Here is a 25,912-nt window from a genome sequence, read left to right on the forward strand (position 1 = left end):
GAGGGAGTGTCTTAAACAGTCAAGTTATATTTTGAGATATTTAGCTCCCTGGTCCAAAATGAGTTTGGGGAATCTTCTAAAAGTCTAGCCCTTATCATTTTATTTTTCTTAAGAAGGGACAATACAGCTGCTGGAAGAGTGTTCAAGTGGAGAACAAATATATTCCTGACATAAGTAAACATTTAAATATGTGTTTTTTTTTTTTGTTTTTGTTGGCACTTCTTGCTGACAAACTTTACTTGTTCAAACTTTCATCAGAGTATGGATTAAAGAAATTGAGAAAGCTTCTGATTTTCATTTATGATACCAAACTAACTACTTTTGGCTAATAGCTAATTTCCAATGCTATTACACCTTGTTGACTGTTCGTTTATTTAGAGTACTAAGGACACCTGTCACTTTTGCATGAATACTCGGATATGTATTGGAGAACTTCCTACTCCTTCCAGGTCCCTTCCAACCCAAACACTTCTATGATTCTGTGATTTATTCTCCTGTGGAAAGAGAGTGGAATGTCTGTCAGCATATCTCTACCATTAGGCTTTCTGAATCTATCTTTTAAAGTTAGAACAATTCAGGGCATTAACTGAAAATCTGTTTCCTGTTTGCATTATTCAATAATTTGATAAAGAGAGAAATAAATGCTAAAGGACAATGTCAGATATTTTTAATGACATTTACTTTTTACATAGTTAGACATAATGTACTTTTCTTATTAGAAGCTTGAAGGAAAGTTATTTTCTGCTGATTTTGACAGTAGCCATTTGTCAGGCAGTGTTTATCCTCTTTAGAAGAGAGGTAAAATTAATGATTGATGAGTAGTAAGATGAGTATGATCAGGCATTTATTTGAGGTGTACAGTATTTTATTATGTCAAAACATTTGTATTTATTCATTAGCATAACTGATGATGACAGCACAGAACTTGGAAAGACAGAAATCACAAGTATATTATAGCAAGTACTTCAGTCTGTTAATGCCAGAATCAAACATTGCTATTCAGATCTCAGGTTCATTGTTTGAACATCTCAATGAAGCAATTCCCATTACTATGAGAATATTAAATATAGGCAACACATAGAAAGAACAACAGTTCACTTCAACATATAAATTTACAGTTCTGAAAGCTTGTGGCCAACATCTTTGAAGATTAGCACAAATTATTATCCTTTCTAAGCCATTTAAGCCTTCCTTGTTAATTCAGTTTCTTCGTAATACCTTATATTTTCCATATTTTCTTATTCAACAATCTTTCTATACACAATTTTCTTTATGCCTTTTTGAGGATCCTACCTAAGAGGCTACTAGCTGCAGTGGTCTTCCACATTCTTTTTTTCAAAGGTGACCCGGTACCTTACCATTCTGTCAGATATCTATATATTAGACATGGTTGACAAATTACTTGAGTTATTAGGGTACAACCTGTACGACGAGCTGCTTTGGGGCTCATTGACTCTTTCACTGTCCTTTAATGATAGGTTTTACATTTGTGCTGCTTTTCTGTATCCTTTGTTGGAAAGATGAATCCCAAGGAGTTTGGGATTTTTTTTTTGATGTTGTTGTGTTTTTTTTTTCTGGTCAGTGACAAAAGGTAGAAAGTTAGAAAATATCAGGTCAATGTCTGCAAAGAAAAAATAAAGGAGCTGAACGAAGGAAAAGTCGGGTGGAAAACAAAATAGATCATTGTGACAATGTAAAAAGAAGTAGTCATGTTTTGGCTCGTTATTACAGGCAATAAGTAGCAACTGTTGTAGTTCTTAAATACATTAACTTGAAATATCTAGGAGAATTCCTAAGGTAATATTCGATACATTTCTAAGATTTTGAAAAGACTCAACATGTAAAGAGTTCTTTAATTATATTGATGGGAAAATAAGTTAAAGTCTTTTTGTTTCAAGGTTTTGAGTTACTTTAATTAGCAAGCTTTTACAAAGTTATTCAAAACTAAAGCTGATGTATTTCTACTTTGTGCCTTCTTGTTCTGATTTTCAGAATGAGTACAACCGTCTTTATGCTGCCACAGTTCCCTAATATCTTGGCAGTATTTCCTGCCTAATCTAAAATTTTAAATCCAGAGATGCAGGGAAGAACAGCATGATGCTGTTTCTGACAGTAATGTCAAAGCAGGTGCACAGGCTTCTGAAAGAAAATACATGCACTGTTGTATAAGCAGTATAGAGTACATGACTCAGAGGTTTGAATTTGTCTGATAGTCTGTTGTGGAAAGCTGCTATAATAGTTTCTGCTGTAAAGGCACTGGTTTCTGAAAAGGCTCTCAAGAGAGAGTCACTTAGAGTCATCTTTGCAAGGGGTATTTCATTTGGCTCCAATGTGAATCTTCTCCATCAAAGTTTCACTCTGTATGTGTGCCTGATTCCTGCTTTCCACATAAAATAAACACCAGAAAAATTATCCTCAACAACAGCCACATGTGTCAGATGAACACAACATTTGATATACATCAAAGAATAGCTATTTCAGGTAATACAGGCCTGTAAACAATCCTCTGTGAGAGACAGAGACATTCCAAATAAATGAATTTATTCAAGTGTCAAGGTTATACATATATCAGGATTCTGCTATAGCAAAAATGTAAATCTTCAGATAATGAATAGAAGCCTGGGAGATAAATCGTCACAGAAATTCATCACAGGCTCTTTTTGATTGGGTTCCAAGAGGCTCAAGAATTTTTGAATATGTGTGGAAATAAATTGGCTTCTCCTAAACATTTTTTTTAGGCACATATAGCTGAAATGGTGTAATGATTTTGCTGTGCTCTATGTGAGTTCATTTTTCTTCAGTGAACAAGCTGTAGGAAGCGGCAAATGGATCAGAAATGGAAATTGGCTGTCAGAATGCAAATTGTTTCTGAAGCTGTCCATTTCTGTCTAACACATTATGGTATTTTTTGATTCACAGGCAGACAGGATACAGTTGAGGAAAAATGCTGGATAACTTCCTTTGTGAGGATGTTGTGTAGAGCTAGTCCACTGCCTAACAGTCTGCCTGCAGGTCCCAAACATGCCATGGGCAAGACACATGGCACCTTTCTCCAACAGAGCGAAAACTATGGGTAGTCTACAAGGAGTTCATCCTTCACAACATGAGCCAGATAAGGCCAACAAACTGCCAGTTCCACTGCCTTGTTGCTGTAGGCAGACTCTGAGATCCCAATTTACAGGATGTCTTTATGGACTCTTTAAATGGATTCAATTTATAATGATAAAGAGTTCTGCTCAGAGTGTAATGGAAATGATTCTGCTCTTCCTGGTAGGAATTTTCTCATACAGTCCCAGGTGTGGTGGTTTTACTCAGGTGGGCAGCCAAGCTCCACCGCAACTGCTCTCTCATTCCCCTTCCTCAAACAAAAAGGGGGAGAAAATTCGATGAAAATGGCTCCAGGTTTGAGAGAAGGACAGGGAGATCACCCAGCAGTTACCATCACAGGCGAAACAGACTCAGTGTAAGGAGATCAGTAAAAAGTATTGCCTAGTACTAACAAGTCAGAGCAATGAGAAACAAAGGAAAGAAACTAAAGACACCTTCCCCCCATCCACCCTCTTCTACATCCTCCCACCCGAGCGGCGCAGGGGAACAGGGAATGGGAGCTGCGGTCAGTCCCTGATGCTTCGTCTCTGCCACTCCATCACGGTCACTCTGCCCCTGCTCCCCGTGGGGTCCCTCCCACGGGATGCCGTCCTTCCTGAACTGAGCCTGAGGGGGCTGCCCACAGGCAGCAGCTCTTCAAGAACTGCTCCCACACGGCTCCGTACCACGGGGTCCATCCATCCCCCAGGAGCAAACTGCTCCAGCACGGGTCCCCCACGGGTGGGCGGCAGCTCCCCCCAGACCCCCTGCTCCTGCGTGGGCTCCTCTCCACGGGCTGCAGCTCCGGCCCGGGGCCTGCTCCTGCGGGGGCTCTCCATGGGCCGCAGCCTCCTCCAGGCCACATCCACCTGCTCCACCGGGGGCTCCTCCACGGGGGGGCTGCAGCGTGGAGATCTGCTCCGTGTGGGACCCATGGGCTGCAGGGGGACAGCCTGCTCCACCAGGGGCCTCTCCCTGCACAGGCCGCAGGGGAACTGCTGCTGCCTGCCTGGAGCACCTCCTGCCCTCTTGCTGCACTCACCTTGGGGGCTACAGGGCTGCTTCTCACTCCTCACTCTGCCAGCTGCTGTTGCAGCATTTTTTTTTTCCCTTTCTTAAATCCACTCTCACAGAGGTGCAAAGAACATTGCTTATTGGCTTGGCTCTGGCTAGTGGTGGGACCCTTTGGAGCTGGCTGAAACTGGCCCTTATCTAACAAGGGAAAGCTTCTGGATTCTTCTCACAGAAGCCCCCCTTGCAGCCCTCCACTTCCAAAAACTGGATGCTAGAGGCATCTCTTCACAAAGAAGTGCATGGCTAGTTGCTGGTTTGAGAGTGGCCCTGGCAGACGACTAATGGAAAGGAAGTTTCTCAGTCTTGTTGAATTTAGTGCAGCTGCAGTTTATTGGCATCTGTTTCATGTTTATGTGAAAATTACTTTATTAGAGTGATTACTAACAGAGAATAGTATTGATACATACTTATGAAGTCAAACTCAGACTTTTCGTTGAGGTTAATAGTCAGTCACCCAAAGTAAGCTCTTAAAGACCAGTCACCAGCATGCTCTTAACAGCACAATTACACCAGTATATCACAGAATCACGGAACTCTATTATGTAACTCTACTAGTGTTTGGTACTAGAGTTTTGGTATGAGAGTGCACACAGATGGGTGGTTGTACTGGTATTAGTCTAGTAATATAATTATTCTACTAACTTTTTTCCAATACATTTTCTTATATAAACAACTTGACATTTCTGGCATAATGAATAATGCCACTGTACAGAAGAACATTGGAACTACATAAAGTGTTGTGAATTTACTAGAGATTGGCAGCAGTGATAACGGCAGAAAGGAAATCCATAATTATAGAATCAAATATATTGTTTTGATGGTAACACAGTGGTCCTAGGAATGGAGGTCAAGTGACTTTGGAAGAGTTTCACGAATTGTAAAGAGATACAGTATTTTGAGTAAGTAGTGGACGGAAGGTCAAGAATGTTAAATTGCAGAAATAAAAACTGATTACTAGAAAAAATGCGTCAGATCATTTTATAATGATTTATACCAGTAATCAAAGTCAATTGAATTATCTTATTAAAATGAAATAAATATATGAGTGATTGTGTCCCAGAATATCAATTAGAATATACCAGAATATCCTAGAATCAGCAATATCTATGTGTTATAAGTGGAGAAAAGTCAGATCCTGAATCTTTGGCAATTTGAAATTGGAGAGCACTCAGGCTTAAGCATTGTACAATCCAATACCAAATGTATGAATAATCTTTCCAGTCAAGGCATTTCCTGTTACCTTGTGAAACCTGGTTATCAGCATCCTAGAGATAATGCTCAGGGCTGCAGTAATTATCACTGTCTTTCATTTATTGATGTCTAAAGTGAGCCATTACCTAGAATCCCAGCAGAAAAACTGGAATATTTTTTATCACAAGCACAAAAGTATTTTTTTGAAAAAAAAATATATTTTTTTGTTTTTGTTTTTTAAATCTGCATTTTCTGTTTATATGTGTGAATTGTGAATTATGAATTAATACTAATTAACTGTTTTTGTCATGGAAAAAGGCCTCATTTGTACAACAGCTGTTGCTTGAAAGGAGGGAAGAGCTTTTGACAGAGGTAGATGGAAGTTTCTGCTTCAAAAATGTTAACAAATATACAAGCAAATAGAAATTTTGTCAGCAAATAATCCTAAACACATTTTACTGCTGATGTAGTAGGGCAAAATGTTTTCTTCCTTGATGTGCTCAGCAGGAATGGCTAGTATACAGAAATGAAAACAAGTAGTCAGTCATTTTAGCGTGAAGCTGAAAGTTAGCAGCAATGTTTCCAGTTACATGCTAGCCTTTATGCCAATGGCATAAAGCTGCTTGCAAAATGTAATATGGGAAATTTCCAGCTGAAATGCTTGCATGACACATTTAAGCTGTGAGAAAATTTTAAGTCTGAGTTGTTTTAAGTTGAATTTTGTCATATGAGTCAGTCTGATGGTTGCAAAACTGCTTAGCTGAGCTAGCTCATCGTTTCCTGCCTCTGTTGTTTCTCAAGGAACAGAAACACTTCAGTCTTTCAAAACTCAAAAGACTCAACTTCAAACTGTCCTCTTCAATTCTGTATTTTCACTGTTACTCTTTTTGCTCTTTGAACCATGACCAGGGGAAGATATTATAGCACCTGATTCCTTCGTTTCAGCAGCATGGTACAGCCCCAGTGCTATATCAGTTTCTTGATGGCTTCATTTTTCCTCCTTACTTGTGTCATTTGTGTTTGAAAAGCACCAGCTATAGAGATAAGCCATAGTTTTAGCTTGGAAAGCTTGCCTTATCTGAATTTACATTGCCCTGAACAGTTAACTTTATGTGGAGAAGAACTAGAAATGATACTTTATAACATTACTGCTTGTCTAGCAAAAGATTTGCAAAACAGAATATTTCTTTAATCTGAAATTATTCTCTCAGATGTAATGTGTAAAACTGTCTGACAATTTTCTGGTTTCTAAAAATCTGAGCATATTTAGCACCCATGTTTTCTCTAATTTTCTTCTGTTATTCTTAATTATGCCTCTGTTAGTTCTTAGTAAAAGTCATTCACAACTAATGAGTTTGGGTTGTTGCTAAACAGATGGCTTTATATAGCAGAAGGCAAGCAGAAAGAAATGCTCAGTTCTGTGAATTGAAATAGGAGAAGGCTATGAATTGCCATTCAAGTCATTAACATAAAAAGAAACCTAGAAACAGCAATGTGTTTATGTTTTGAATAGGTATTAAGTATTTTGAGAATTCAGGTTATGGTGCAAAAGCTTTGCAGAGCCATGCCATTATCCTTTAACAAGCGTAGGAAAAAGAAATCAGTCAAATAACAGCTTTTCTTTTCCTTAGAAGGATTAGGAGAATTCACAGCACCCACCAAAGAGGTGTCAGAACTCAACACCAAGCAAACTTGATAATCATCGCACTACAAGCGTATGCTTTTGAAGGCTTGCATAAAAAGAAAGCTTCAATGAGATAATTTAATTAGGATGAAGAGCAAGTGTGTTTGCCCTGTGTACACCTTGTTTTTGGGAACCTGATGCACACTCTGAAGTGGTGTGCACTGTTCATTCAGTGATCCCTTGGCTTTGTGCCTTGGTAGATACATACTAGCAAGCCACGCAGTCAGGAACTCTGATACAGTAGTTTAGTGCTTTGGGAAGCCTATTTCAGATTGTCTTTAGCATGGTTCTCTATTTGACGCTAATCACAATGAGGTATAAGGCATCTCGCCTTTTCTGTTCAGGAAGGCCAGGACTTCTGTTCAGGACTACAGAGTCCTGAATTTACAAGTGGAAGAGGGTGACATGGATTATGCTCTCTGAATGGATAACGTAAAATTCTGCAAACCTGGCACATGCAGCATAGCAGCACGGGGATTCACATGAGAGAAGTCTGGGATATGCCTCACATGGGGGAAGCACGGAGGCTGAAGAAGGGCAGTTTGGTAGCCATGGATGCCAGTGTTAGGGACCTGGTTTTACCATCTCCAATGCCACTCATGGCATGCCCATGGGCAGAAGGGTTGAGGTGAGCAGTGCTCTGGTGATGCCACTAGGTTTGGTGCACACACACCACTTGCTGCTCTCCTTGCCTAGCTGTTCAGCAGCAAGCAGAGCTGACTCTAGGCATGGGCAGAATAGGCAGCTGCCACCTTCGTCAAGCTGCTGAGGACCATGAGATACTAATGCTCCAGAGCCTAAAGTGCCCATGGTAGAGCAAGTAAACCTCAGCATATGGCTCCTTCAGGGTTGCCTCAGGGCATGTGCAACTGCTGGGCAGATCCCTTGGGGAAGTAGTAGTCCCAGTCCCTTGTTCTTCTGTCATTTGGCAATCTTTGCTTAGAGCCCTCCCTTGTGTTCATGACTCTCCACCACAGGTGGAAAAATTCACTTTTGTCTACACAGTTGGGAAAACTGGAATCATCTGTGAAAACAGCCTGTGTTATGTGGAACAGTTTAAGACTCAGTCCTCGTTATATAAACAATATAGTAGAGGGGATCTGATAATTATTGTGCCCATTAAAAACAGAATTTATTTAATACTAGGAAAAGATAACATTGTAGTGTCCTAAATTTATATATAGTATGTCTCCGTATAAAGTATAAAGGTTGCTAAATCAAATTAGGAAGATTAATTAAGTTTTCTCATTTAACTGCCCTAATAAATTTAATTATAGGGTTAGAAAAAGATTATTTTTCAATCTTATCTGCAATTTCCAAATAAATAACAACAACAGCAAAAAGTCATGTGTCTTTTTCTGTATCCTGTGTGTAATGAATTTTTATTGCTCTATTCCTAAAGTTTGTTTACTTACAACTGTAAAAATCATCTTGCTCACAAACTGCTAAGTTTCAGGCAAATTGTGCATGAGACAGTATATCATAGGAAAAGATATGTAACTCATGTTGTTAGAAATCCAGGTATGCTTGTAACACTTATTGCCAGAAAAACATTTGGTAGCCCTAACTAAAGTTACCTAACAATCTTTTGTAAATGTTTTGTTCTATTCCTTCATATGTATTGCTAGTAAATCCCTTTAAAAGTGAATTTTCTTGCTCAGAATTCTCTACTGATCAAAAGGAAACTTGAAGCAGCAGTCCTTTGATGGAGTGGAACATTTTCGTGTCTCTCTTCTTTAGAGTAAGCAGCTTTATGAAGTTTGTTTTCTTCTGGATAATACAGCAAGAATCAGGGATTTATGTATCTAAGACTCTTGTTTACTTATGTAGGGATTAGATGGGTGACAACATGAGATATTTGTAATGAAAAATTGCTGTATTAGCAACTTCACTCAGTCATTAATAGCCAAGTACCATATTAATGCCTGATAATTTAAGCAGTGTCAGGTTTGGGAAGGACACTTGCACCTATTTAAGACGCAGAAGATTTAAAAGATAAATCAGGGAACTATTTGTAAGAGCGATTTGGATCAGTCAGTCATTTCCCTCATGTCTTTCTCTCACTTTTTTTCTTAATCCAAATGGAGATCTATTATATCTACTTTTACTTATTTGTTTCACTGCTGTCTCTTCATCTCTTCCTTCCCCTAGAAAAGCTGGAAACCCAACACATCTCTGAGATTTTAGGCAATAAAGTCTGCAGTTTTAACTAACACATCAAAGGACATTCATATAAATAAAAGACTAAATCAAGACAGTAAGTATGAAGAGAGTATCACTGAATGTAACACGATTCAACATAGTCCATGGTATATTTCAAGTGATGCTTTTTTCAACAGAACTTTTCTTTTATAAGAACATTAATTTGTTTCCCAAAGAGCCAACAATCACACTGGTGGCATTAAATTGTACTGACATTCCCTTTTGAGTCTTAATTTTACATATTATGCAAACTTAATTAGTTCTCGACATTAATAGACTTCTTAGGGATTATTTCTGCTGCATTTAGGGAAAGGATTTTACATTTGTTTGGAGTCATTAATCTCTCTCCCTCTCCCCTACTATTACTTGATGGCATATATCTGTGAAGGCAAGTTTTGTATGCAGTCCCATTTGATTGACTGATGATGTTATGCAGCAGGTAGCACAAGTCTGTGCTAAAGCACTAGGCAGTGTGATTAATTACCCTGCTTATTGATACGCTGAGGCCAGCTCCTGCTTGTGGGCTTTTTATGAGCTTTGTGGAAAATCTATTATAACTGCTAAGATTGGAAGGGAAGATAGCATGTCTTTTCCTTTACCATCTGTGCTTGCATCTTGCTGTGACTGACAAATTTAACTGTTGCTGGATGTTATTGCTGTTTTGTGTTGATGATAATGCTGCTGGCTTGCTGCCCTAGCCTGGGATCTTTTGCCAGTTTTAGAGGCTTCTGGATGATATTTGTGTGGATTTTACAGTTTTGCCATTGCTTGAATTCTTTAAGATGTCATTAATCATGTAATTGCAAATTTAAGTGAGGGTTAGATTCAGCAAAAGTCTGGATACTCTGGCCCTGATGAGGTGAAGAAGTTAGTTCAACTCAAATTTCAATAAAACTTACATGTATCGCTGAAACATAGAAGCAAAGAATGGTTTGTGCTGTAAGGGACCTTAAAGACCATCTAGTTCCAAGCCCCACAGGAACACCTCCCACGAGACCAGGTTGCCCAAAGCCCCTTCGAACTTGGCCGTGGACACTTCCAGGGATGGGGCATCCACAGATTCTCTGTGAAGTATGTGAATCTATATAATGTTCAGGCATGGATTCTGTGGAAAGCAGAGCTAAGGGGCCTTGAACTGGCTCAGACTTACTAGGAAGCTAGGGAACAAGTAGTGTGAGGGATCTAAACTCCCTTGAGATAAGTAGCACTGTCTTGGTTTTTAAGAAGCAGCGCAGGTCTTAGGGTAAGTTTAAGCTGCACAGTTATCCTTGGAGCAGATGCTAAGCATGGTCCCTTGGGTGCCAAAGCTGGAGTGCATCCAGACAACTCCTACTGTGTTGTTGCTGTTCTGCTTCTGTATTTGTCCATACGTCTTGGCAGGATACCCTCTGGTCCAGTGAAAGAAGGGGTGAGTGTGAACTTCCCGCATCCCTTGGTTTAAACTATACAAAATGTATTGGAAGACTATCAGAGTGAAAGGAGCTTGCCAACGTCCTTCTTGCAAAATGATTGAACTTGTGGCTAAGCTAAAACACAGCTCTGTTGTTAACCTACGATTGCAATCTAGTAGCAAGTAAGTTGCTAATGCACAGCAGAAGTGTGATTTTCTTTGGAAATACATTCACCTGACTGATGTCAGTCTTCTTCTCTTATTCAGTGAAAGGATTTTATGATTTTCAGAAATGAATGACAAGCTGATGCACCTGTAATATGCAAATGTAAAAGGTGTGTCTCATACAAAATAAGTAATGCTGCATTTTACTTTTATACTAGCTATAAAATATAAGAAAATATGCTGTAAATGAATAGTAATTCTTTATGTCCTCAAATGCTTTGTTTCTATAATGCTAATTTATATTCTAGCTAGTTTATTGTGATATGGGAAACATGGCCAATAATGTCCAGTAATGTTCAGGATATTTGGTTCTATGGTTCTGTAGTATGATTGTTGAATTTAGGCAGTGCATCAGCTGAGTCCACTGCAATGCCCTGGTCTTCACATTCTTACAGAAAAAATTGTTTTGATGATTCAAGAGATTAAATGACAAAGAATGTTAAAGAAATACTTCTATTTACCTGTCTGTCTGTCTGTTGAGTTAGTTAGTTATTCTGATCTTAGCGTCTTTGCCTTAGAAACATCTTGAGTTTTCTCTAAGTATTACAAAGAAGATGATATAGCAACAACAAGGATCTAAAACAGGGAACTACTAAGAAAAATGAATAGACCTTTAAGTTTTTGTTTGGTAGTGGTTCTAGACTGCATGAATGTAGGATTTTTTATTCTCCCATAGTCAAATGCATATGTTTTGTGAAGCCACAATATTCTTGTGAAAGTAAGAAATAAATCGAGTTAAGGCCGTGTTGTAGCAGATTTTACTTTTCTACTTTGCAATTTCTTTGTTTTTCTTTCCACCTTCCGGTCCTTAAACTTTCACTAGTGAAAGACACACCTTAAATCCCAAACAGAGGTCAGAAAATGGTGATTAAGTAACAGCTGGTTATACTGTTTGCTGAGGCAAAACTTCTTGAATTGTTCTCGGGACGTATACAAATGTAGGTACAATTTCATGCCAGATTTTAATTGTGCAAGAACTTAATTGCATGACCAGTGCTTGTCCAGGACTAGCTCATCACCCATATGTTTTCAAGGGAATGTGATCCCATATTTCCATTGTGACACTCTCATCTAGCCTCCTCTCACTTCCCAAATACATCTGCTGAGTAATGATGCTGACCAAGTTTATGCCAGTTTATGCCACTCGGGGATAGGCTGGGCATCGGTTAGTGGGTGGTGAGCAATTGCATTGTGCATCACTTGTTTCTTACACATTATTATTATTAATACTATTATCATTATCACTATTATTATTATTGTTATTATTATTTTCCTGTCTTAATAAACTGTCTTTATCTCAACTCACAGGCTTCACTTTCCCGTTTCTCTCCCTCATCCCAGAGAGGGAGGGGGGAGGGTGAGCGAACGGCTGTGTGGTGTTTAGCTGCCAGCCGGGTTAAAACACAACACCCTCTCTCTACTGTCTCTCTGCAGTCATATGTTTTCATCTGTCGGTTTTTCTTTGTTTTCGACCTGAACTGGAAGCACTTTGAAGAAGAGTCTGTGCAAACACAGGACTAAAAGACTGTGTGGTTAGCAAATTGGGGTTAAGGTGCCTGTAAACATTGTAATAATTTGTATAGTTAAGGTTGACTTACTGCTACCTGAAGACATCCTAGAGGATGTCTCTCAAGCTCTGTCTTTACTGGTATTGTCCCTTAGTTTTACTCTTTTTTAATTTTCCTTGTCTTCAGTAGGTAAAGTTGTAATTCCATCTCTGTGTCAAAGGGCAGTGCCTGTTCTTCTGTGTGCCAGTGGAAAGATGAATGGGTCTTCAAAGATTGTGTGCTATTTCTTTTTCTGGAATTGTTCTGGAGAGGTGTGCAAGAACAGACTTAATGTTCCTTGAAAGTCATACTGATGCAGTTGCATAAAGACAAGAACATTTATCTCCCTCCTCTCATCGTCTCTCCCTTCATGGACAAGAGGAGTCTTGAGGTGAATCAGTTGAGACTAACATTTATACCAGCAATTGTTTTGCAAGGCTGTATATGTGTTTAAAGATAACGGTGATGAAGCAGATGAAACAGGTCCCTTTTAGCTAGAGACCCTGTAAAACAAGCAATAAATTAGCAAATCCACTTTCCATCAAATTATTTTTTCTAGTTTTAACCTAGACTGGATGATGTTTTATAGTGCTGAGTCCACAATAAATCTGTTTTTGAGGTCTCTATTTCTCATGACACTTTCAACCTAAGGCTATGATTATTTTTTTCCTGAAAAAGTTTCAGGAAATAATAATTCAGTCAGTTTCCACTGTTAAGTTGGGATAAAAATGTTCTCTGCTGCCCATAACAACCTTCTGTGTTTAAAGGACATCTAATTAAGATACTCCTGCTTCTGAAGGTTTGAAACTGCATTTCAAGTGTCCGGAGGAGTATCTCCCTACCAGGATGTTAGAGTGCATCCTGCCTTTTCCCATTAGTATCTTTTATGGAACAGTTGTTCATGAATTTGTCTAGTCTCTCTTTGAAGCCTCTGTCTGTGTGTACAGCTTTTGGTGGCAGCATGCTTTGTCAAGAATTTTGTTTTGTTTTTACATGTGAGCTAAGCAATCTCTGTTCTCTGGCAGCCTCCAGCCCTTCTCCATTTTGATCTTCAGTGCTGACTCACCCTGAGCAATTACCTTTCTCCACTTTATGTGACCTGCAGTCCCAATTCAGTTCTCATGCTCACCTGTGAGGCAGTGCTCCATTTCTGATCTGTTTTGCTGAGTATACTCACTCTGATCATAACTTGTTCCCTCTTATCACTGTGAGTTGAGGGCTGCCACCATGCCTGCCAGTTGGTTTTCCATGATATCTAGACTTCTAGCTTTGGTACTTACTCACCTTTTCTCAGGTCTCTACATGCTGTCTTTTGTTCCATGAATATTCTTGCAGATTCACTCAATTTCTTGTTCATTTTTTATCTTTTGGAGTCTCTGTCCCCATTCCAAAAGTTTCACTCTGCCAGTTTGCAACCTTGTATTCTCTTGTGGAGTCTGCTTTGACTCAGGGTGGCTATACCTGTGCTCCTGCTCAGTTGTCAATATATAGTATGGGTAGTGCCACACCAGGCATTTGTTCTGCCAAACCCTGTTCTCCTATCTCCCTTGCTAACTAGCTGTACTTCTTCTTTGCTGCTTTGCCACTTTCAACTCCACAAGTTGTCATCTTCTCTTGCACTCTTCATTCCCTAGATTGTCACTCAGAAATCACACTGATGAAGTGCGACGTAACTGACCTCTTCCCAGCTCATCTTCCCCGCATCTCTTTGCAGCTGTCTTTTCCCCTCTTGAGGTTTTGACACCCAATGTGCAGGTACTGAAGACTTTCTGCAGAATATTATTTATGTAGCCACACAACTGAAACCCTTAAATCATATCCTTACCACTTGATTACAGCAATTGTCTTTTGTTCAAGTGGTTGCAGGTGTTGTGGCAACAGACAAGTTACTGTTGTGTGGAAGACACACATCTGCTGGTTATGTGTTCTCCTTTCTTAGCCTATTCTCTCAGTTGTCCTTTGCCTTACACTTTGGGCTTTTTGAGGCAGAAAATATCTTGACAGTATATTTGCATGGTGTTTTGAATTCACCTTCTTTCTTGTGTTGAGCAACTTGAGAAATTTCAACCAATTCCAATGCCAAACTGCAGTACCATAGGATCTCAACTAGGAATTTAGTAACTCTGTAGGCAGGGTAGAGTTTGGATACTCAGTGAATTAAATACCAATTTTTATCTCTGGGAACATGAATGCTAGTTCACCCATGAGCATCTTTGATATTGTACCCAAGGGAGAATTATAAATTGTTTATTTTTCACAGTAATATTGTATCATGAAGTTGTTCCATTATGACTGAAACCTCGATAAATGGACTGCTCTTACTGGTGCAGAGGGATAAAAGATCAGGCATAAGTATGCATAATTCCTGTGACAGAACTACTTACTTTAACTGAAAGAATTATTTCAATATACTTAATAGAACAGTCTCATTTTCAAAAATTGGCTGTTCACAAATCTGGCTTCTCACTGACAGACATCAAGCATGACAGCAATAATTTCATATCAGAGCAGGTTTATTCCTATTTGAATGCAGAATTTTGGCCATAAATATCAGTGCTGTTCTCTGGATGGAAATTGTAGCTGCTTCTATCTGTTTCATTGAAAACAAAAGTTCCAAGCATCCATTTTTTAAGGGAGTGGAGGTGGGGTAGAATTATTATTATTATTATTATTTTTTGATTGCTATTTCTTTTATCATTATTATGTGCATAAGAAAGAATGAGAGTCTTGGTGAGAAAATTATTCATTTCCTTTTCTCTGATGTGTTACATCTTCCACCCCTCCTTGTCTTTGAATAACTACATTGTAGGGATAGCTCAGTCTGTTGTGGGCTCTCCATCAAGATACTATATACCTTTTAGAAAACATCATGTTGTTATCAGACCAAACCTGAACTGAATTTGCTCTATTTCCCCATGATACATATATATATATATACATATATATATATAACTTTCAGTTTTGAATATTTTCAGAGAGAAGAAATCACGAAATGAATGAAAACTATAACCTGCATTGATCTACTATGTGGAGTGTAAGATCTTATATAATTTTCTGTATTTCCTTAAGAGAGAAAGTAGAAAGACTAGGTTTCCTTTCATCTAATTGTAACCATGTAAATATGGTTTACATATTTACAAACTCTTTCTGTGATCAGTGGAATATGTAAATATGTGTGTAAAATATGTATTCCCAGAGCAGGACTCAGGTGGTAGAATAGACCTGTAGAATCTATTTCCATTAGGGCTTGGCTGCTTTGCTTATTACAGAAGGAACCCACTCAAACAGCTTAGAGGAGAAGCCCAACTTTCAGATGCATATGATTACTCATAAAGTCACAGAACCATTGGAAAAGACCTCTAAGATGATCAAGTCCAACTGTTAACCTAGCACTGCCAAGTCTACCACTAAACTGTGTCCCTAACCACCACCTCCACAAGTCTTTTGAATACCTCCAGGGATGGTGACTCAACCACTTACTTGGGCAGCCTGTTCCAGTGCTTCACAACCCTTTCAGTGAAGAATTTTTTTCCTAATATCCAACCTAAACCTACCCTGGCACAATCTGAGGTCATTTCTTCTTGTACCATCACTTGTTGCTTGGGAGAAGAGGCTGACCCCACCACACTACAACCTCCTTTGTGGTAGTTGTAGAGAGTGATAAGGTCTCCCTCGAGCCTCCTCTTCTCCAGACTAAACAACCCCAGTTCTCTCAGCTGCTCCTAATAGGACTTGTGTTCCAGGCCCTTCACCAGCTTCGTAGCCCTTCTCTGGACATGCTCCAGGGCCTCAACGTCCTTCTTGTAGTGAGGGGCCCAAAGCTGAACACAGTAGTTGAGGTATGGCCTCACCAGAACTGAGTACAAGGGGACAATCACCTCCCTGGTCCTGCTGGCCACACTATTCCTGCTACAAGCCAGGATGCCGTTGGCCTTCTTGGCCATCTGAGCACACTGCTGGCTCATATTCAGTTGGCTGTCAATCAATACTCCCAAGTCCTTTTATGATGCACAGCTTTTCAGCCACTCATCTCCCAGCCTGTAGCGCTGCATGGGTTTGTTTTGCCCCAAGTGCAGGACCCGGCACTTGGCCTTGTTAAAATTCATACAGTTCGCCTCAGCCAATTGATCCAGCCTATCCAGATCCCTCTGCAGAGCTCTGCTACCCTCAAGCAGATCAACACTCACACTTCTCTTGGTGTTATCTGAAGACTTACTGAGGGTGCATTCAATCCCCTCATCTAGATCATTGACAAAGATATTGAAGAGAACTGGCCCCTGTACTGTGGCAGGACTCCAAGTGGATTTGATTCCATTCACCACAACAATTTGGGCCTGGCCACCCGGCCAGATTTTTACCCAGCAAAGCCTACGCCTATTCAAGTCATGAGCAGCCACTTTCTCCAAAAGAATGTTGTGGGAAATGGTGTCAGAAGCTTTACTAAAGTCTATATTGACAATATTCACAGCCTTTCTCCATTAATTAAGACCACAAATCTCATTTGTAGCCTCTATCCTTCCACTTGTTTGCTCTAACACTTTATTAATGAGCACAGTTTCTGAAATGGATATACAAATCTAAAATAGAAAGAGAGACCATTTGAAGTAGACATGCAGCTTGTCTTCTGATATGCATCATTAGGCTAAGAGCAGTTTAGTTTGCAATATTTTTTTTTTTCTGAAAAAAGAGAATAATTGTTAATTGAATACTCCAAATGATTCTGCTGTTTGCAAGAAAAGTAGATTGTTTCAGGATGAAGGACCTGGCTGCTTCAAACTATTTTCTGTTGGATTTGGTAGGACGGCAAGGCATGGTCCCAAAATGTTCCATGTGAGACATTTTTTGCATACTTCTTAAACAACAGAAGAAGTCGGGGGATCCAGACAAGGTAATTTTTAGAGCTCTTCACAAAAACTGGTATAAAAACAGAGAGATGCACTGTAATTAGCACAGTGTAGAAACTAACTTTTCACTAAATTATTCATGTAGAAGTAATTCTGGCAAGGAAATGCTTTCCAGTCTGCAAAAATGTGAGGCTGATATAGTGCTCCTGTTCTGCTTTGAACCAGGACAAAGGTGCAGGGGAGAAGAGAGTCCTTTCTGCTATTTTCACCCAGCCCAAAATATCCAGTCACCCAGGAAGAGCCAGACCAAACTCCCCCTGTGACCTGGGGAACCTGCACACTTGTTGGAGACCCCTGAGGTGACCGCCTCTATTCCTGGGCTGTTGTGGCTCTGGGGTTCGTCTCATACCCACACAGTTTTAATGAGAAATTCTGTCACACTTACTGTCACACTGTTGTTTCTCAGCAGGGAATTAAATTGATACAAAATTTTCGTCTGAAAAGCATCAGATCTGAGGAGAAATTCCTCCCTGATTCTTCATATTGCATTTCTTGGTGCCATGTTTTAATCAAGGTGGCTCAATTATTAGCAGTCTCCTCTGAAATGTAGCAAGCTGCTCTTGTAGTTTCTGCCACAATTTCAAGATTTTTTGTCTAATTTAATATGTATTACGGTGTATCAATATATTTTGCTATTTTAGACTGTTTTAGCATCTTCCTACCATTTGTTATCTCAGGTTTTGACTTCAGAGCAATGGTGAAGATGTTGGTTCAGCCTTTCAGTTCTTTCAATTTACCATGTCTTCCTGTCTTTGGTAGAGTTTGAGTGAGCAGCACTTCCTTTTATGAGCTTACGTGTACTTTGTATGTTAACTCAAGAAGCTTTCAGCTGTTTGTGAAAGAACACAATTTCTAAAAGCATTTATATAATATTATTAAATGAAATACAAGATAAATTAACAATGTCACATATCAAAATGTGGTGAATGCAGCTTTTTACAGACAAACACTGTAAGGTAGGTGTTTTTTTTCCATCTTTTTCATCTTTTTTTTTTTTTTCCAGAAAGTAAGCATTTTAATGCTTGTTTTAATAAGTCAGAATAATGTCCTGTATTATATGAATGCTTTTAAATTTCTGCCAGTGAGGAATATTTTCCCTAACTGAAATACTGCTTAGTGTTGAGTTTTAGCTTCTTATCTTTTAAAGAGGTCCCAAATTATGATGAATTTATTAATTGTTGAGATGAGTTATTTTAGTACTTAATGGTTAAGAAAAATATGAATGTTGAATGTTGCATCTAATTTGAATCATTTCTATTTTAACTATAATTTCTCTAGATAGTTTTTTTTTTTTCCTGACTAGTCGTTTCTGGCAATAGTTAGAACTTTCTCTTCAAGTTAAAAAAAGATGAAGAAGGAAAAGAAAGAGAAAGATTAAAAAGAGAAAGAGAAAGAAAAAGAGAAAGGAAAAGAAAAAGAAAAAGATTAAAAAGAGAAAGAGAAAGAGAAAGAGAAAGAGAAAGAGAAAGAGAAAGAGAAAGAGAAAGAGAAAGAGAAAGAGAAAGAGAAAGAGAAAGAGAAAGAAAAAGAAAAAGAAAAAGAAAAAGAAAAAGAAAAAGAAAAAGAAAAAGAAAAAGAAAAAGAAAAAGAAAAGAAAAAGAAAAAGAAAAAGAAAAAGAAAAAGAAAAAGAAAAAGAAAAAGAAAAAGAAAAAGAAAAAGAAAAAGAAAAAGAAAAAGAAAAAGAAAAGAAAAAGAAAAAGAAAAAGAAAAAGAAAAAGAAAAAGAAAAAGAAAAAGAATAGGAAAACAAACAATCCCTGACAAACTAACTTCGCATTTCAGTCAGAGTTGGGATAAACATTGAAACATTAATATCGAAAATATCTTGGTTCTTTCAGAAACTTCTGCGCGTACAGTGTGTGAACTGCTATTACTCAGGAATAAGAATATGCATACCCAGTATGGTCTTTGCCCTTTTGAAATAAATCAGCTTCTGTTCCCAACACTTGACTAATCTTACCCTGAGCTTTTTTCTTGGTCTTGAGAAACTGACATCCATAGATCTCCATAATGACTATAAAATTTCAGAAGTAATGGCATCAACTATATTAAAATTGCTTGCACAGTCTGTTACAATGCCACTATTTCCTCTCAAAGCTTTATTGTGTCATTTTCAATTATTCTTTAAAGTCCACTTTGATACATCTCAGAGCAGGATTGTGTCAGTAGATATTTAAATACCAGCTTGCATAGTTTGTCATTCTGCTTCTTTGCTTGCACATGTGTTAAAAAAGAACAGGAATCTAACTTGCTTACTGGACATGGCTGTTGTCAAACAATCTTTGCCTTTCACTGAAAAACAACTATTGTCCATCCTTGACATCATAAAAAGAAAAAATTTTCAATTAAAATACCCAGATGACAATTAAGCTAGTCTCATGGGATATATATATATATATATATATACACATATATATAATTATATATAATATATATTTACTATATATATCTCTCATATGATATATACATTATATATATTTATGTAATTATATATAATTATAATATATATATATTCTATATTATATATAATATATATATATTCTGATGCAGCCTTGCATAAGAGGAAATAAGATCTTGAAAAATATAATGTGCTTTCATAAAATACATCTCGGGCATCTTAAAATTGCCATTTTCTGGCATGCCCCTAAATAACAGAAACTTAGTTTATTCAGACAACCATGGAAGGGCAAGTGAAAAGCCAAGAAGTTTATATTGATTATGACTTGTGAAAAACTAATAGTGCAAAAGACTTGCAGTAGGACTTGCCTTCTGTTTTTAGTTTTCACACTATGTCTGGCAGGGTAGCGGCTCCAAAGAGAATTGCAACCTGCTGCTCTAGCAGAAAAAAAAATCATATTGTAAAAGTCACCATATGCTCAAACACTTCCACACCAACATTTCTGTTATCCTAATTGTGAATGTAAACTGCATCAGCTTGGCACGGACTAGAGAGAAAAGGTATGAGGGGCATAGACAGGCCTTTATTGAACTGCCAAGCCTTTGTTAAGGATAGGGTGGGCTAGGTGCACTCACTGTTTTTGTTTTGTTTTGTTTTGTTTTGTTTTTCAGTGAGGATGGGAAGGATGGATTTGAAACCAGTTGTGCCAGCCTTTGGATGTCATACTGTGCTGGCTTTCTGTTCTGATGAGATATATCAATCATTTGGGGGGAAAAAAAAAAACAATGTCATTATAAAGTGGTTGCTTGCAAGGACTCAATTATTTGGGAGGTTTTAAAATTATTAAACACATTTGTGTGTGTTCATACAAGTGCTGTGTGTGGTAATTAGCTATATAACACTGGCTGCTGCTACAGCTACAACCAAGGGTTTTTCAAGCATATACAATCATAATTGTCCTGGAATATATTTAGAGACATAAAACAGATACTTTTAGGAGGAAGCAGTTAGAGTGTATACTGTGAAGAAGGTTTCTTTCATTTCTCCTGGGGCCCACTATGCATAGCAGTATGTTTTGATTTTAGGTGTCTCACCAGCCATCTCAGAAGTGGTTTGTGTTTCTCAAGCCTGCTAGCAGGCACCACACAGGTCTAAGCACTATGAATAGAAACTGGCTTGTGCAGCATGTCACACCACATGTCTTTCTGAGTAAGCATGTTAAGCACTTTTTTTTTTTTTTAAATCCTTTGGTCTGTTATTTGGTTTTCACATGGTTGTATTCTTTGTCAACTTTTCTCTGATTTTGAAACAGTAAATATGCCCAAAGTGATTCTTTGGAATTATGTTTACATTTTTTGAGAAATCCAGTGGTGACATTTTATGGCTTGCCGATGTATGTACTCATGAACTTTAGAGAGCAGACATGATATGGACTCTGATTCACAGAACCACAGAATCACAGAATGACCAAGGTTGGCAGGGACCTCTGAAAATCACCTAGTCCAACCGCCCTGCCAAGCAGGATCACCTAGAGCACATTGCGCAGGATGGCATCCAGGCAGGTTTTGAATATCTCCAGAGAAGGAGACTCCACAACCTCTCTGGGCAGCCTGTTTCAGTGCTCTGTCACCCTCACAGTAAAGAAGTGCCCTCTCATATTCAGCTGGAACCTCCTGTGCTTCAGTTTGTGACCGTTACCTCTTGTCCTGTCACTGGGCACAACTAAAGAGACTGGCTCCATCCTCTCAACAACCTTCCTTCAGATATTTATACACATCGATGAGGTCTTCCCTCAGTCTTCTCTTTCCCAGGCTAAACAGGCCCAGCTCTTTGAGCCTGTCCTCATATGAGAGGTGCTGCAGTCCTCTGATCATCTTTGTAGCCCTCCTCTGGACTTGCTGCAGTAGCTCCATGTCCGTCTTGTACTGGGAAGCCCAGAACTGGACACAACACTCTAGATTCTAGGAGTTCATCATGCACAAAAGCAAATAGGGCATAAGTTAAAAAAAAAATTGATTGAATCTTGTTCTGTAGGTGCTTCATATTAATAGAGTACAAATTCTTATTATAGCACCTAATTCTGAAGTAAGATATCTGCTGCAATTTAAAACAATCATAATATTTGAGGATTCATTTCTATTTTCTACACAAAACTGCTCTTTAATTTTTTTATTTTTATTTTATTTTATTTTATTTTATTTTATTTTATTTTATTTTATTTTATTTTATTTTATTTTATTTTATTTTAATGTGTGTTTTGTAGGTGTTTGACTAGATAGGAATTCATTAGTTCATTATTGTTTGTGTATGCAAGGGTTTCAGAAGTCATGTATGCATTTTTGAACAGCCCAATGATTGATATCACGAACAGTGTGAAAAACTGACATATTTTTGATATCCTGGAAAGTCCAAAAACTTGGAAGAAGAAGAAAAAATATTTTTCTGCCTTCTGTAATGCCACATTTTAAAAGTGACATTGAAGATCTAATTTGTTGCAATTGACAAAAATGCACTAAATATTTCGTTGGACATGTCTCTAACTTTTTTTTTTTTTTTGTCACAAGTGTTTGCCTTAAAACCCAGACCTATTTTTGTCCTGTTTGTGCTGGTTGTTCCTTGCTGAATGTTAGCAGACTTCAGTGGAACAGATGTAGAAAACGTTGTCGATCTGTTTAAAGAAGTTGATCAGGTTACCAGAAAGTTATAAGGTAGCAGGAACACATTTGGAATTTGAACTTACTATTGCCAGTCATAAGAGCTACAGCTTTGTATATTAGTTTTGTAGTATATTGGAGGGATTCTCTGTATCCGTATACATTACTGGAAGAGACAGAATTGAGGTACGGGGAAGCTCAGGTGTTTTTCAGGACTGTATTCTAAGAGTTGTGTATTGTTCCGCCTTTGCTATTGCTAGTTATGATATAATGGAAAACTGCTGACATAACTTACTCTAATAATTTCTTGTCAAGAGTGTCACTTTCCATAGGGTTTACTACCTCACATGGTCTGTGAGACACAGAAGAAATTTCCAAAAGGTGAACATATGATTCAGAATGTCTGCTTTCAGTGAATGTCTCTCTATCAAAGTCTTCTTATTTGCTCCTCTGGGAAAGCTGTAACATTTTCTGGACATGGCCTATGGATAAAATATTTGGACAATTATGAGTCTTCTCTTTTTAATGATATCGTACACAAAAAGGATTTGTATGCTGGAGGAAATCCCAGTAGAAAATTTTATTGGAGGTTATGAGGAAGACCGCTGCATTCTGTTTGCATTTTCCCCTTTTAAGCTTTGCCTATTTATTTGCGGGCCTATTCCAAGCCAAGAGAATGTATAATACAAAGAGAAATTGAACTTTTCTGTTAGCCTGTAGGCATCTGTGAAACAATGAGTGGTTCAGAAATTTTTGGTCATATGAAAAGAAGAATGGTGATTATGTATGTATGATGCAGGGTGTCAAGAAGAAGCAGTTGAAACCAGAGGGATATGTGCTGCATGGTCAAGACCTTCTGTGATCATCTTCTGAAGATGTGTGTTGCAAGAAGTTTCTCTGTGCATCAAGGATCTGGAGGAATCAAAACAATGCAGAGGTTGAAATGGTTTAGTTACATGTATGGATTAAACATTTGTCTCTCTTTTAATCACAACAGCTTTTTGAAGTGTCTTCTCTTGGGGAAAAGGATGGTGTTTCTACTGTGGTGGAAACCTCAACTTGAGCTCTTCATCATGTTACACTAAAAATATAAATAATTTAATTAATCAGACTGGAAGGCCTGTGGGACAAGGGTACCCTACAAAAGGGTAGTTACGTTATGTATGTAACTACCTCACTGGCTGCCTGCTCAATTAGTCAGACTTCATCATCCTACTGCTAGTATTTGGAGCAAAATTTGCAGAAATTTCGGAATTATGTTGGTGATGTGACAGGTGTGAGGTCACTGTCCGTTCCACTGAGATGTAACTGGTTTGTTTTGACCACTGTTTTTATCAGTCTGGCAGTTACTTACTGGAATTTTGTGGTTTTGAAATATAGCAGTGCTCTTCATCCAAATAATTTTATTGATTAAATCATTCCTTGCTTGTGTTGTATGTTTCCTTATAACCAGTGCTTCCTCGTTGTATCAGTTATTTTATGAATTTACCTTATAAACTATACTTCCACTTTTCTTTTATATGGGTGATGGATAAGGCCGAAGAAATTTGCAGAGAGTTATTACTCTATTAGATTTAATTCTATAACTATAGGAGTTCTTAAAATTATGTAATGGATACCCGAAGTCTAGGTGAGAACTGAATGTTTTTATTAAAAGAAATGCAGGCATGAATAAATATTCTACTTGGGGACCAGACCTTCCTACTTCTAGACATGATGAATAATGTTTTACTTAATAAAAGGTGCACTTATATCATTCAGATAGCTTGTTGAGTTGGAAATCATTCAGCCAAGAATGGTTATATGAGTATGGTTCATTAAAATGTATGTTCATTATGAGTGTGTTTGTCTTGCTTCATGGTACATTTGGCTATGCATTAAACATAAGTTTGATGAATTGATAAGTCTTCCTTGTTTTGCTATTTAAAAAATGCAGTTAGTTAATTGGAGCACTGAATAAATGTTATTTATAGTACTACCATGATAGAGTTCAGGCTTTGGCTGCTTTTTTGTCCAAGGTACTACACAGATTATTGTTGTTGTCTGTGTAGCTTGCATTTATGGCTAACGAAAAGGGGCTTTGAAAAGAAAAGATGACATGGCAATTGGCAATAAAAATTGTACTCTGGTCCAGCTGTGAACTTGAAGCCCACTGAGATTTGTGGGGCCTTCCACAGCTGTTATCAGACCCAGTGTGATAGTACTTATTTGATAACTAAATTTACCACAACCTGCCACTTAGTGGGTGTAAAAGAGCAATTTTCTGCATGTATTCTGGACTGTGAGAGAAGTAGGAGAAGGGATTTATTAAAATATGATAGGGGCTCAGCAATACAGACGTTCTCTTTTATTAAGTTGGTTCTTTGGGGAGAAGCAGAATAAAATGTGAAGATGTTTGCCTGCATCTCACAAAATTGGAAATGAAGTTTAATGTTGTTGTGAGACCATATGGATGGCTTGGATGGGATTTCCTGTAGATTGAGATAAACATCAGTAATTCCTAATTGCAGTGTCGATGTGTAATGTTTTGAAGAAAGGTTGAGTCTATTTTGTTGTGAAGTAAAAGTCATTTAAATGTGCTGTATGAAGATTTTTTTCCACTTTTGCTAACGTACCCACTCTTCCTTGCATCTCCCAGAGCGCACAGCTTTTGCACGTGTTCCCTAGCCCCAGCTCTGTCCTGATGTGCTACTGCCATTCAGATCTGCACCTCTCACAAAAACAAGGCCTTGCCATCTTGGGTCCTGTGTGTTCTGTGGTCTTCTGAACTCTGCTTATATTAGACACCTGATCTGCCACTTTTCTGAAAAAAAAAATAATAAAAGATTAGATTCATATAACAGAGGCCATAAACTGACATAGCTGGGTATACAAGTGATTCAACTTGATAAGTCTTCCTTGTTTTGCTATATAAAAAATGCAGTTAGATAACGAGCTTTTTGAATATGTCCCTTTTCAAATATGTTTCTGACTATTTAAACTGTCTTCATTATTTCTGACTATTACTGCTCTTTCTATCTGAAGAAAACCTGCATTATTCCATAGAAGGCTTTAGATGAAACAGGGCAATTCTCTTTTATCCATTAAGAGAGGCGTTATGTGTCCTAGTTTCAGCTAGGATAGAGTTAAAATTCCTCTTATGAGCTGGTATGGTGCTATGTTATGGATTTAGGATGAGAATAATGTTGATAACACAGTGCTGTTTGACTGGTTGCAGAGCACTACTTACACCAAGCCAAGGACTTTTCAGCTTCTCCCTCTGTCCTGCCAGCGGGCAGGCTGGGGGTGCAGCAGGAGCTGGGAGGGGACAGAAGCGGGACAGGTGACCCCAACGGGCCAAAGGGGTATTCCGTACCATATGGCATCATGCTGGACAAGTAATGTGGGGTGGCTGGCTGGGGGACAGCAGGGATACTGGCTGCTCGGGTATAGGCTGGGCATCGGTCAGCGGGTGGTGAGCAATTGCATTGTCCATCGCTTGTTTTGTAGACATTATTATTAGTAGGACTATTATCATTTTTATTATTATTTCTTTTCTGTCCCATCATCTGTCTTT

The 25,912-nt window shown here is 38.2% G+C and overlaps 1 long non-coding RNA gene across 1 annotated transcript in view; it reads left to right on the forward strand.

The window, feature by feature from the left end:
* The window catches only part of LOC308185621, a 222,785-nt gene that overhangs the window by 159,698 nt on the left and 37,175 nt on the right, over nt 1–25,912 (forward strand). The window lies entirely within an intron of this gene.

This window comes from Anser brachyrhynchus (genome assembly GCF_964034855.1).
Source record: "Anser brachyrhynchus genome assembly, chromosome: Z".
Taxonomy (NCBI): Eukaryota; Metazoa; Chordata; class Aves; order Anseriformes; family Anatidae; genus Anser; species Anser brachyrhynchus.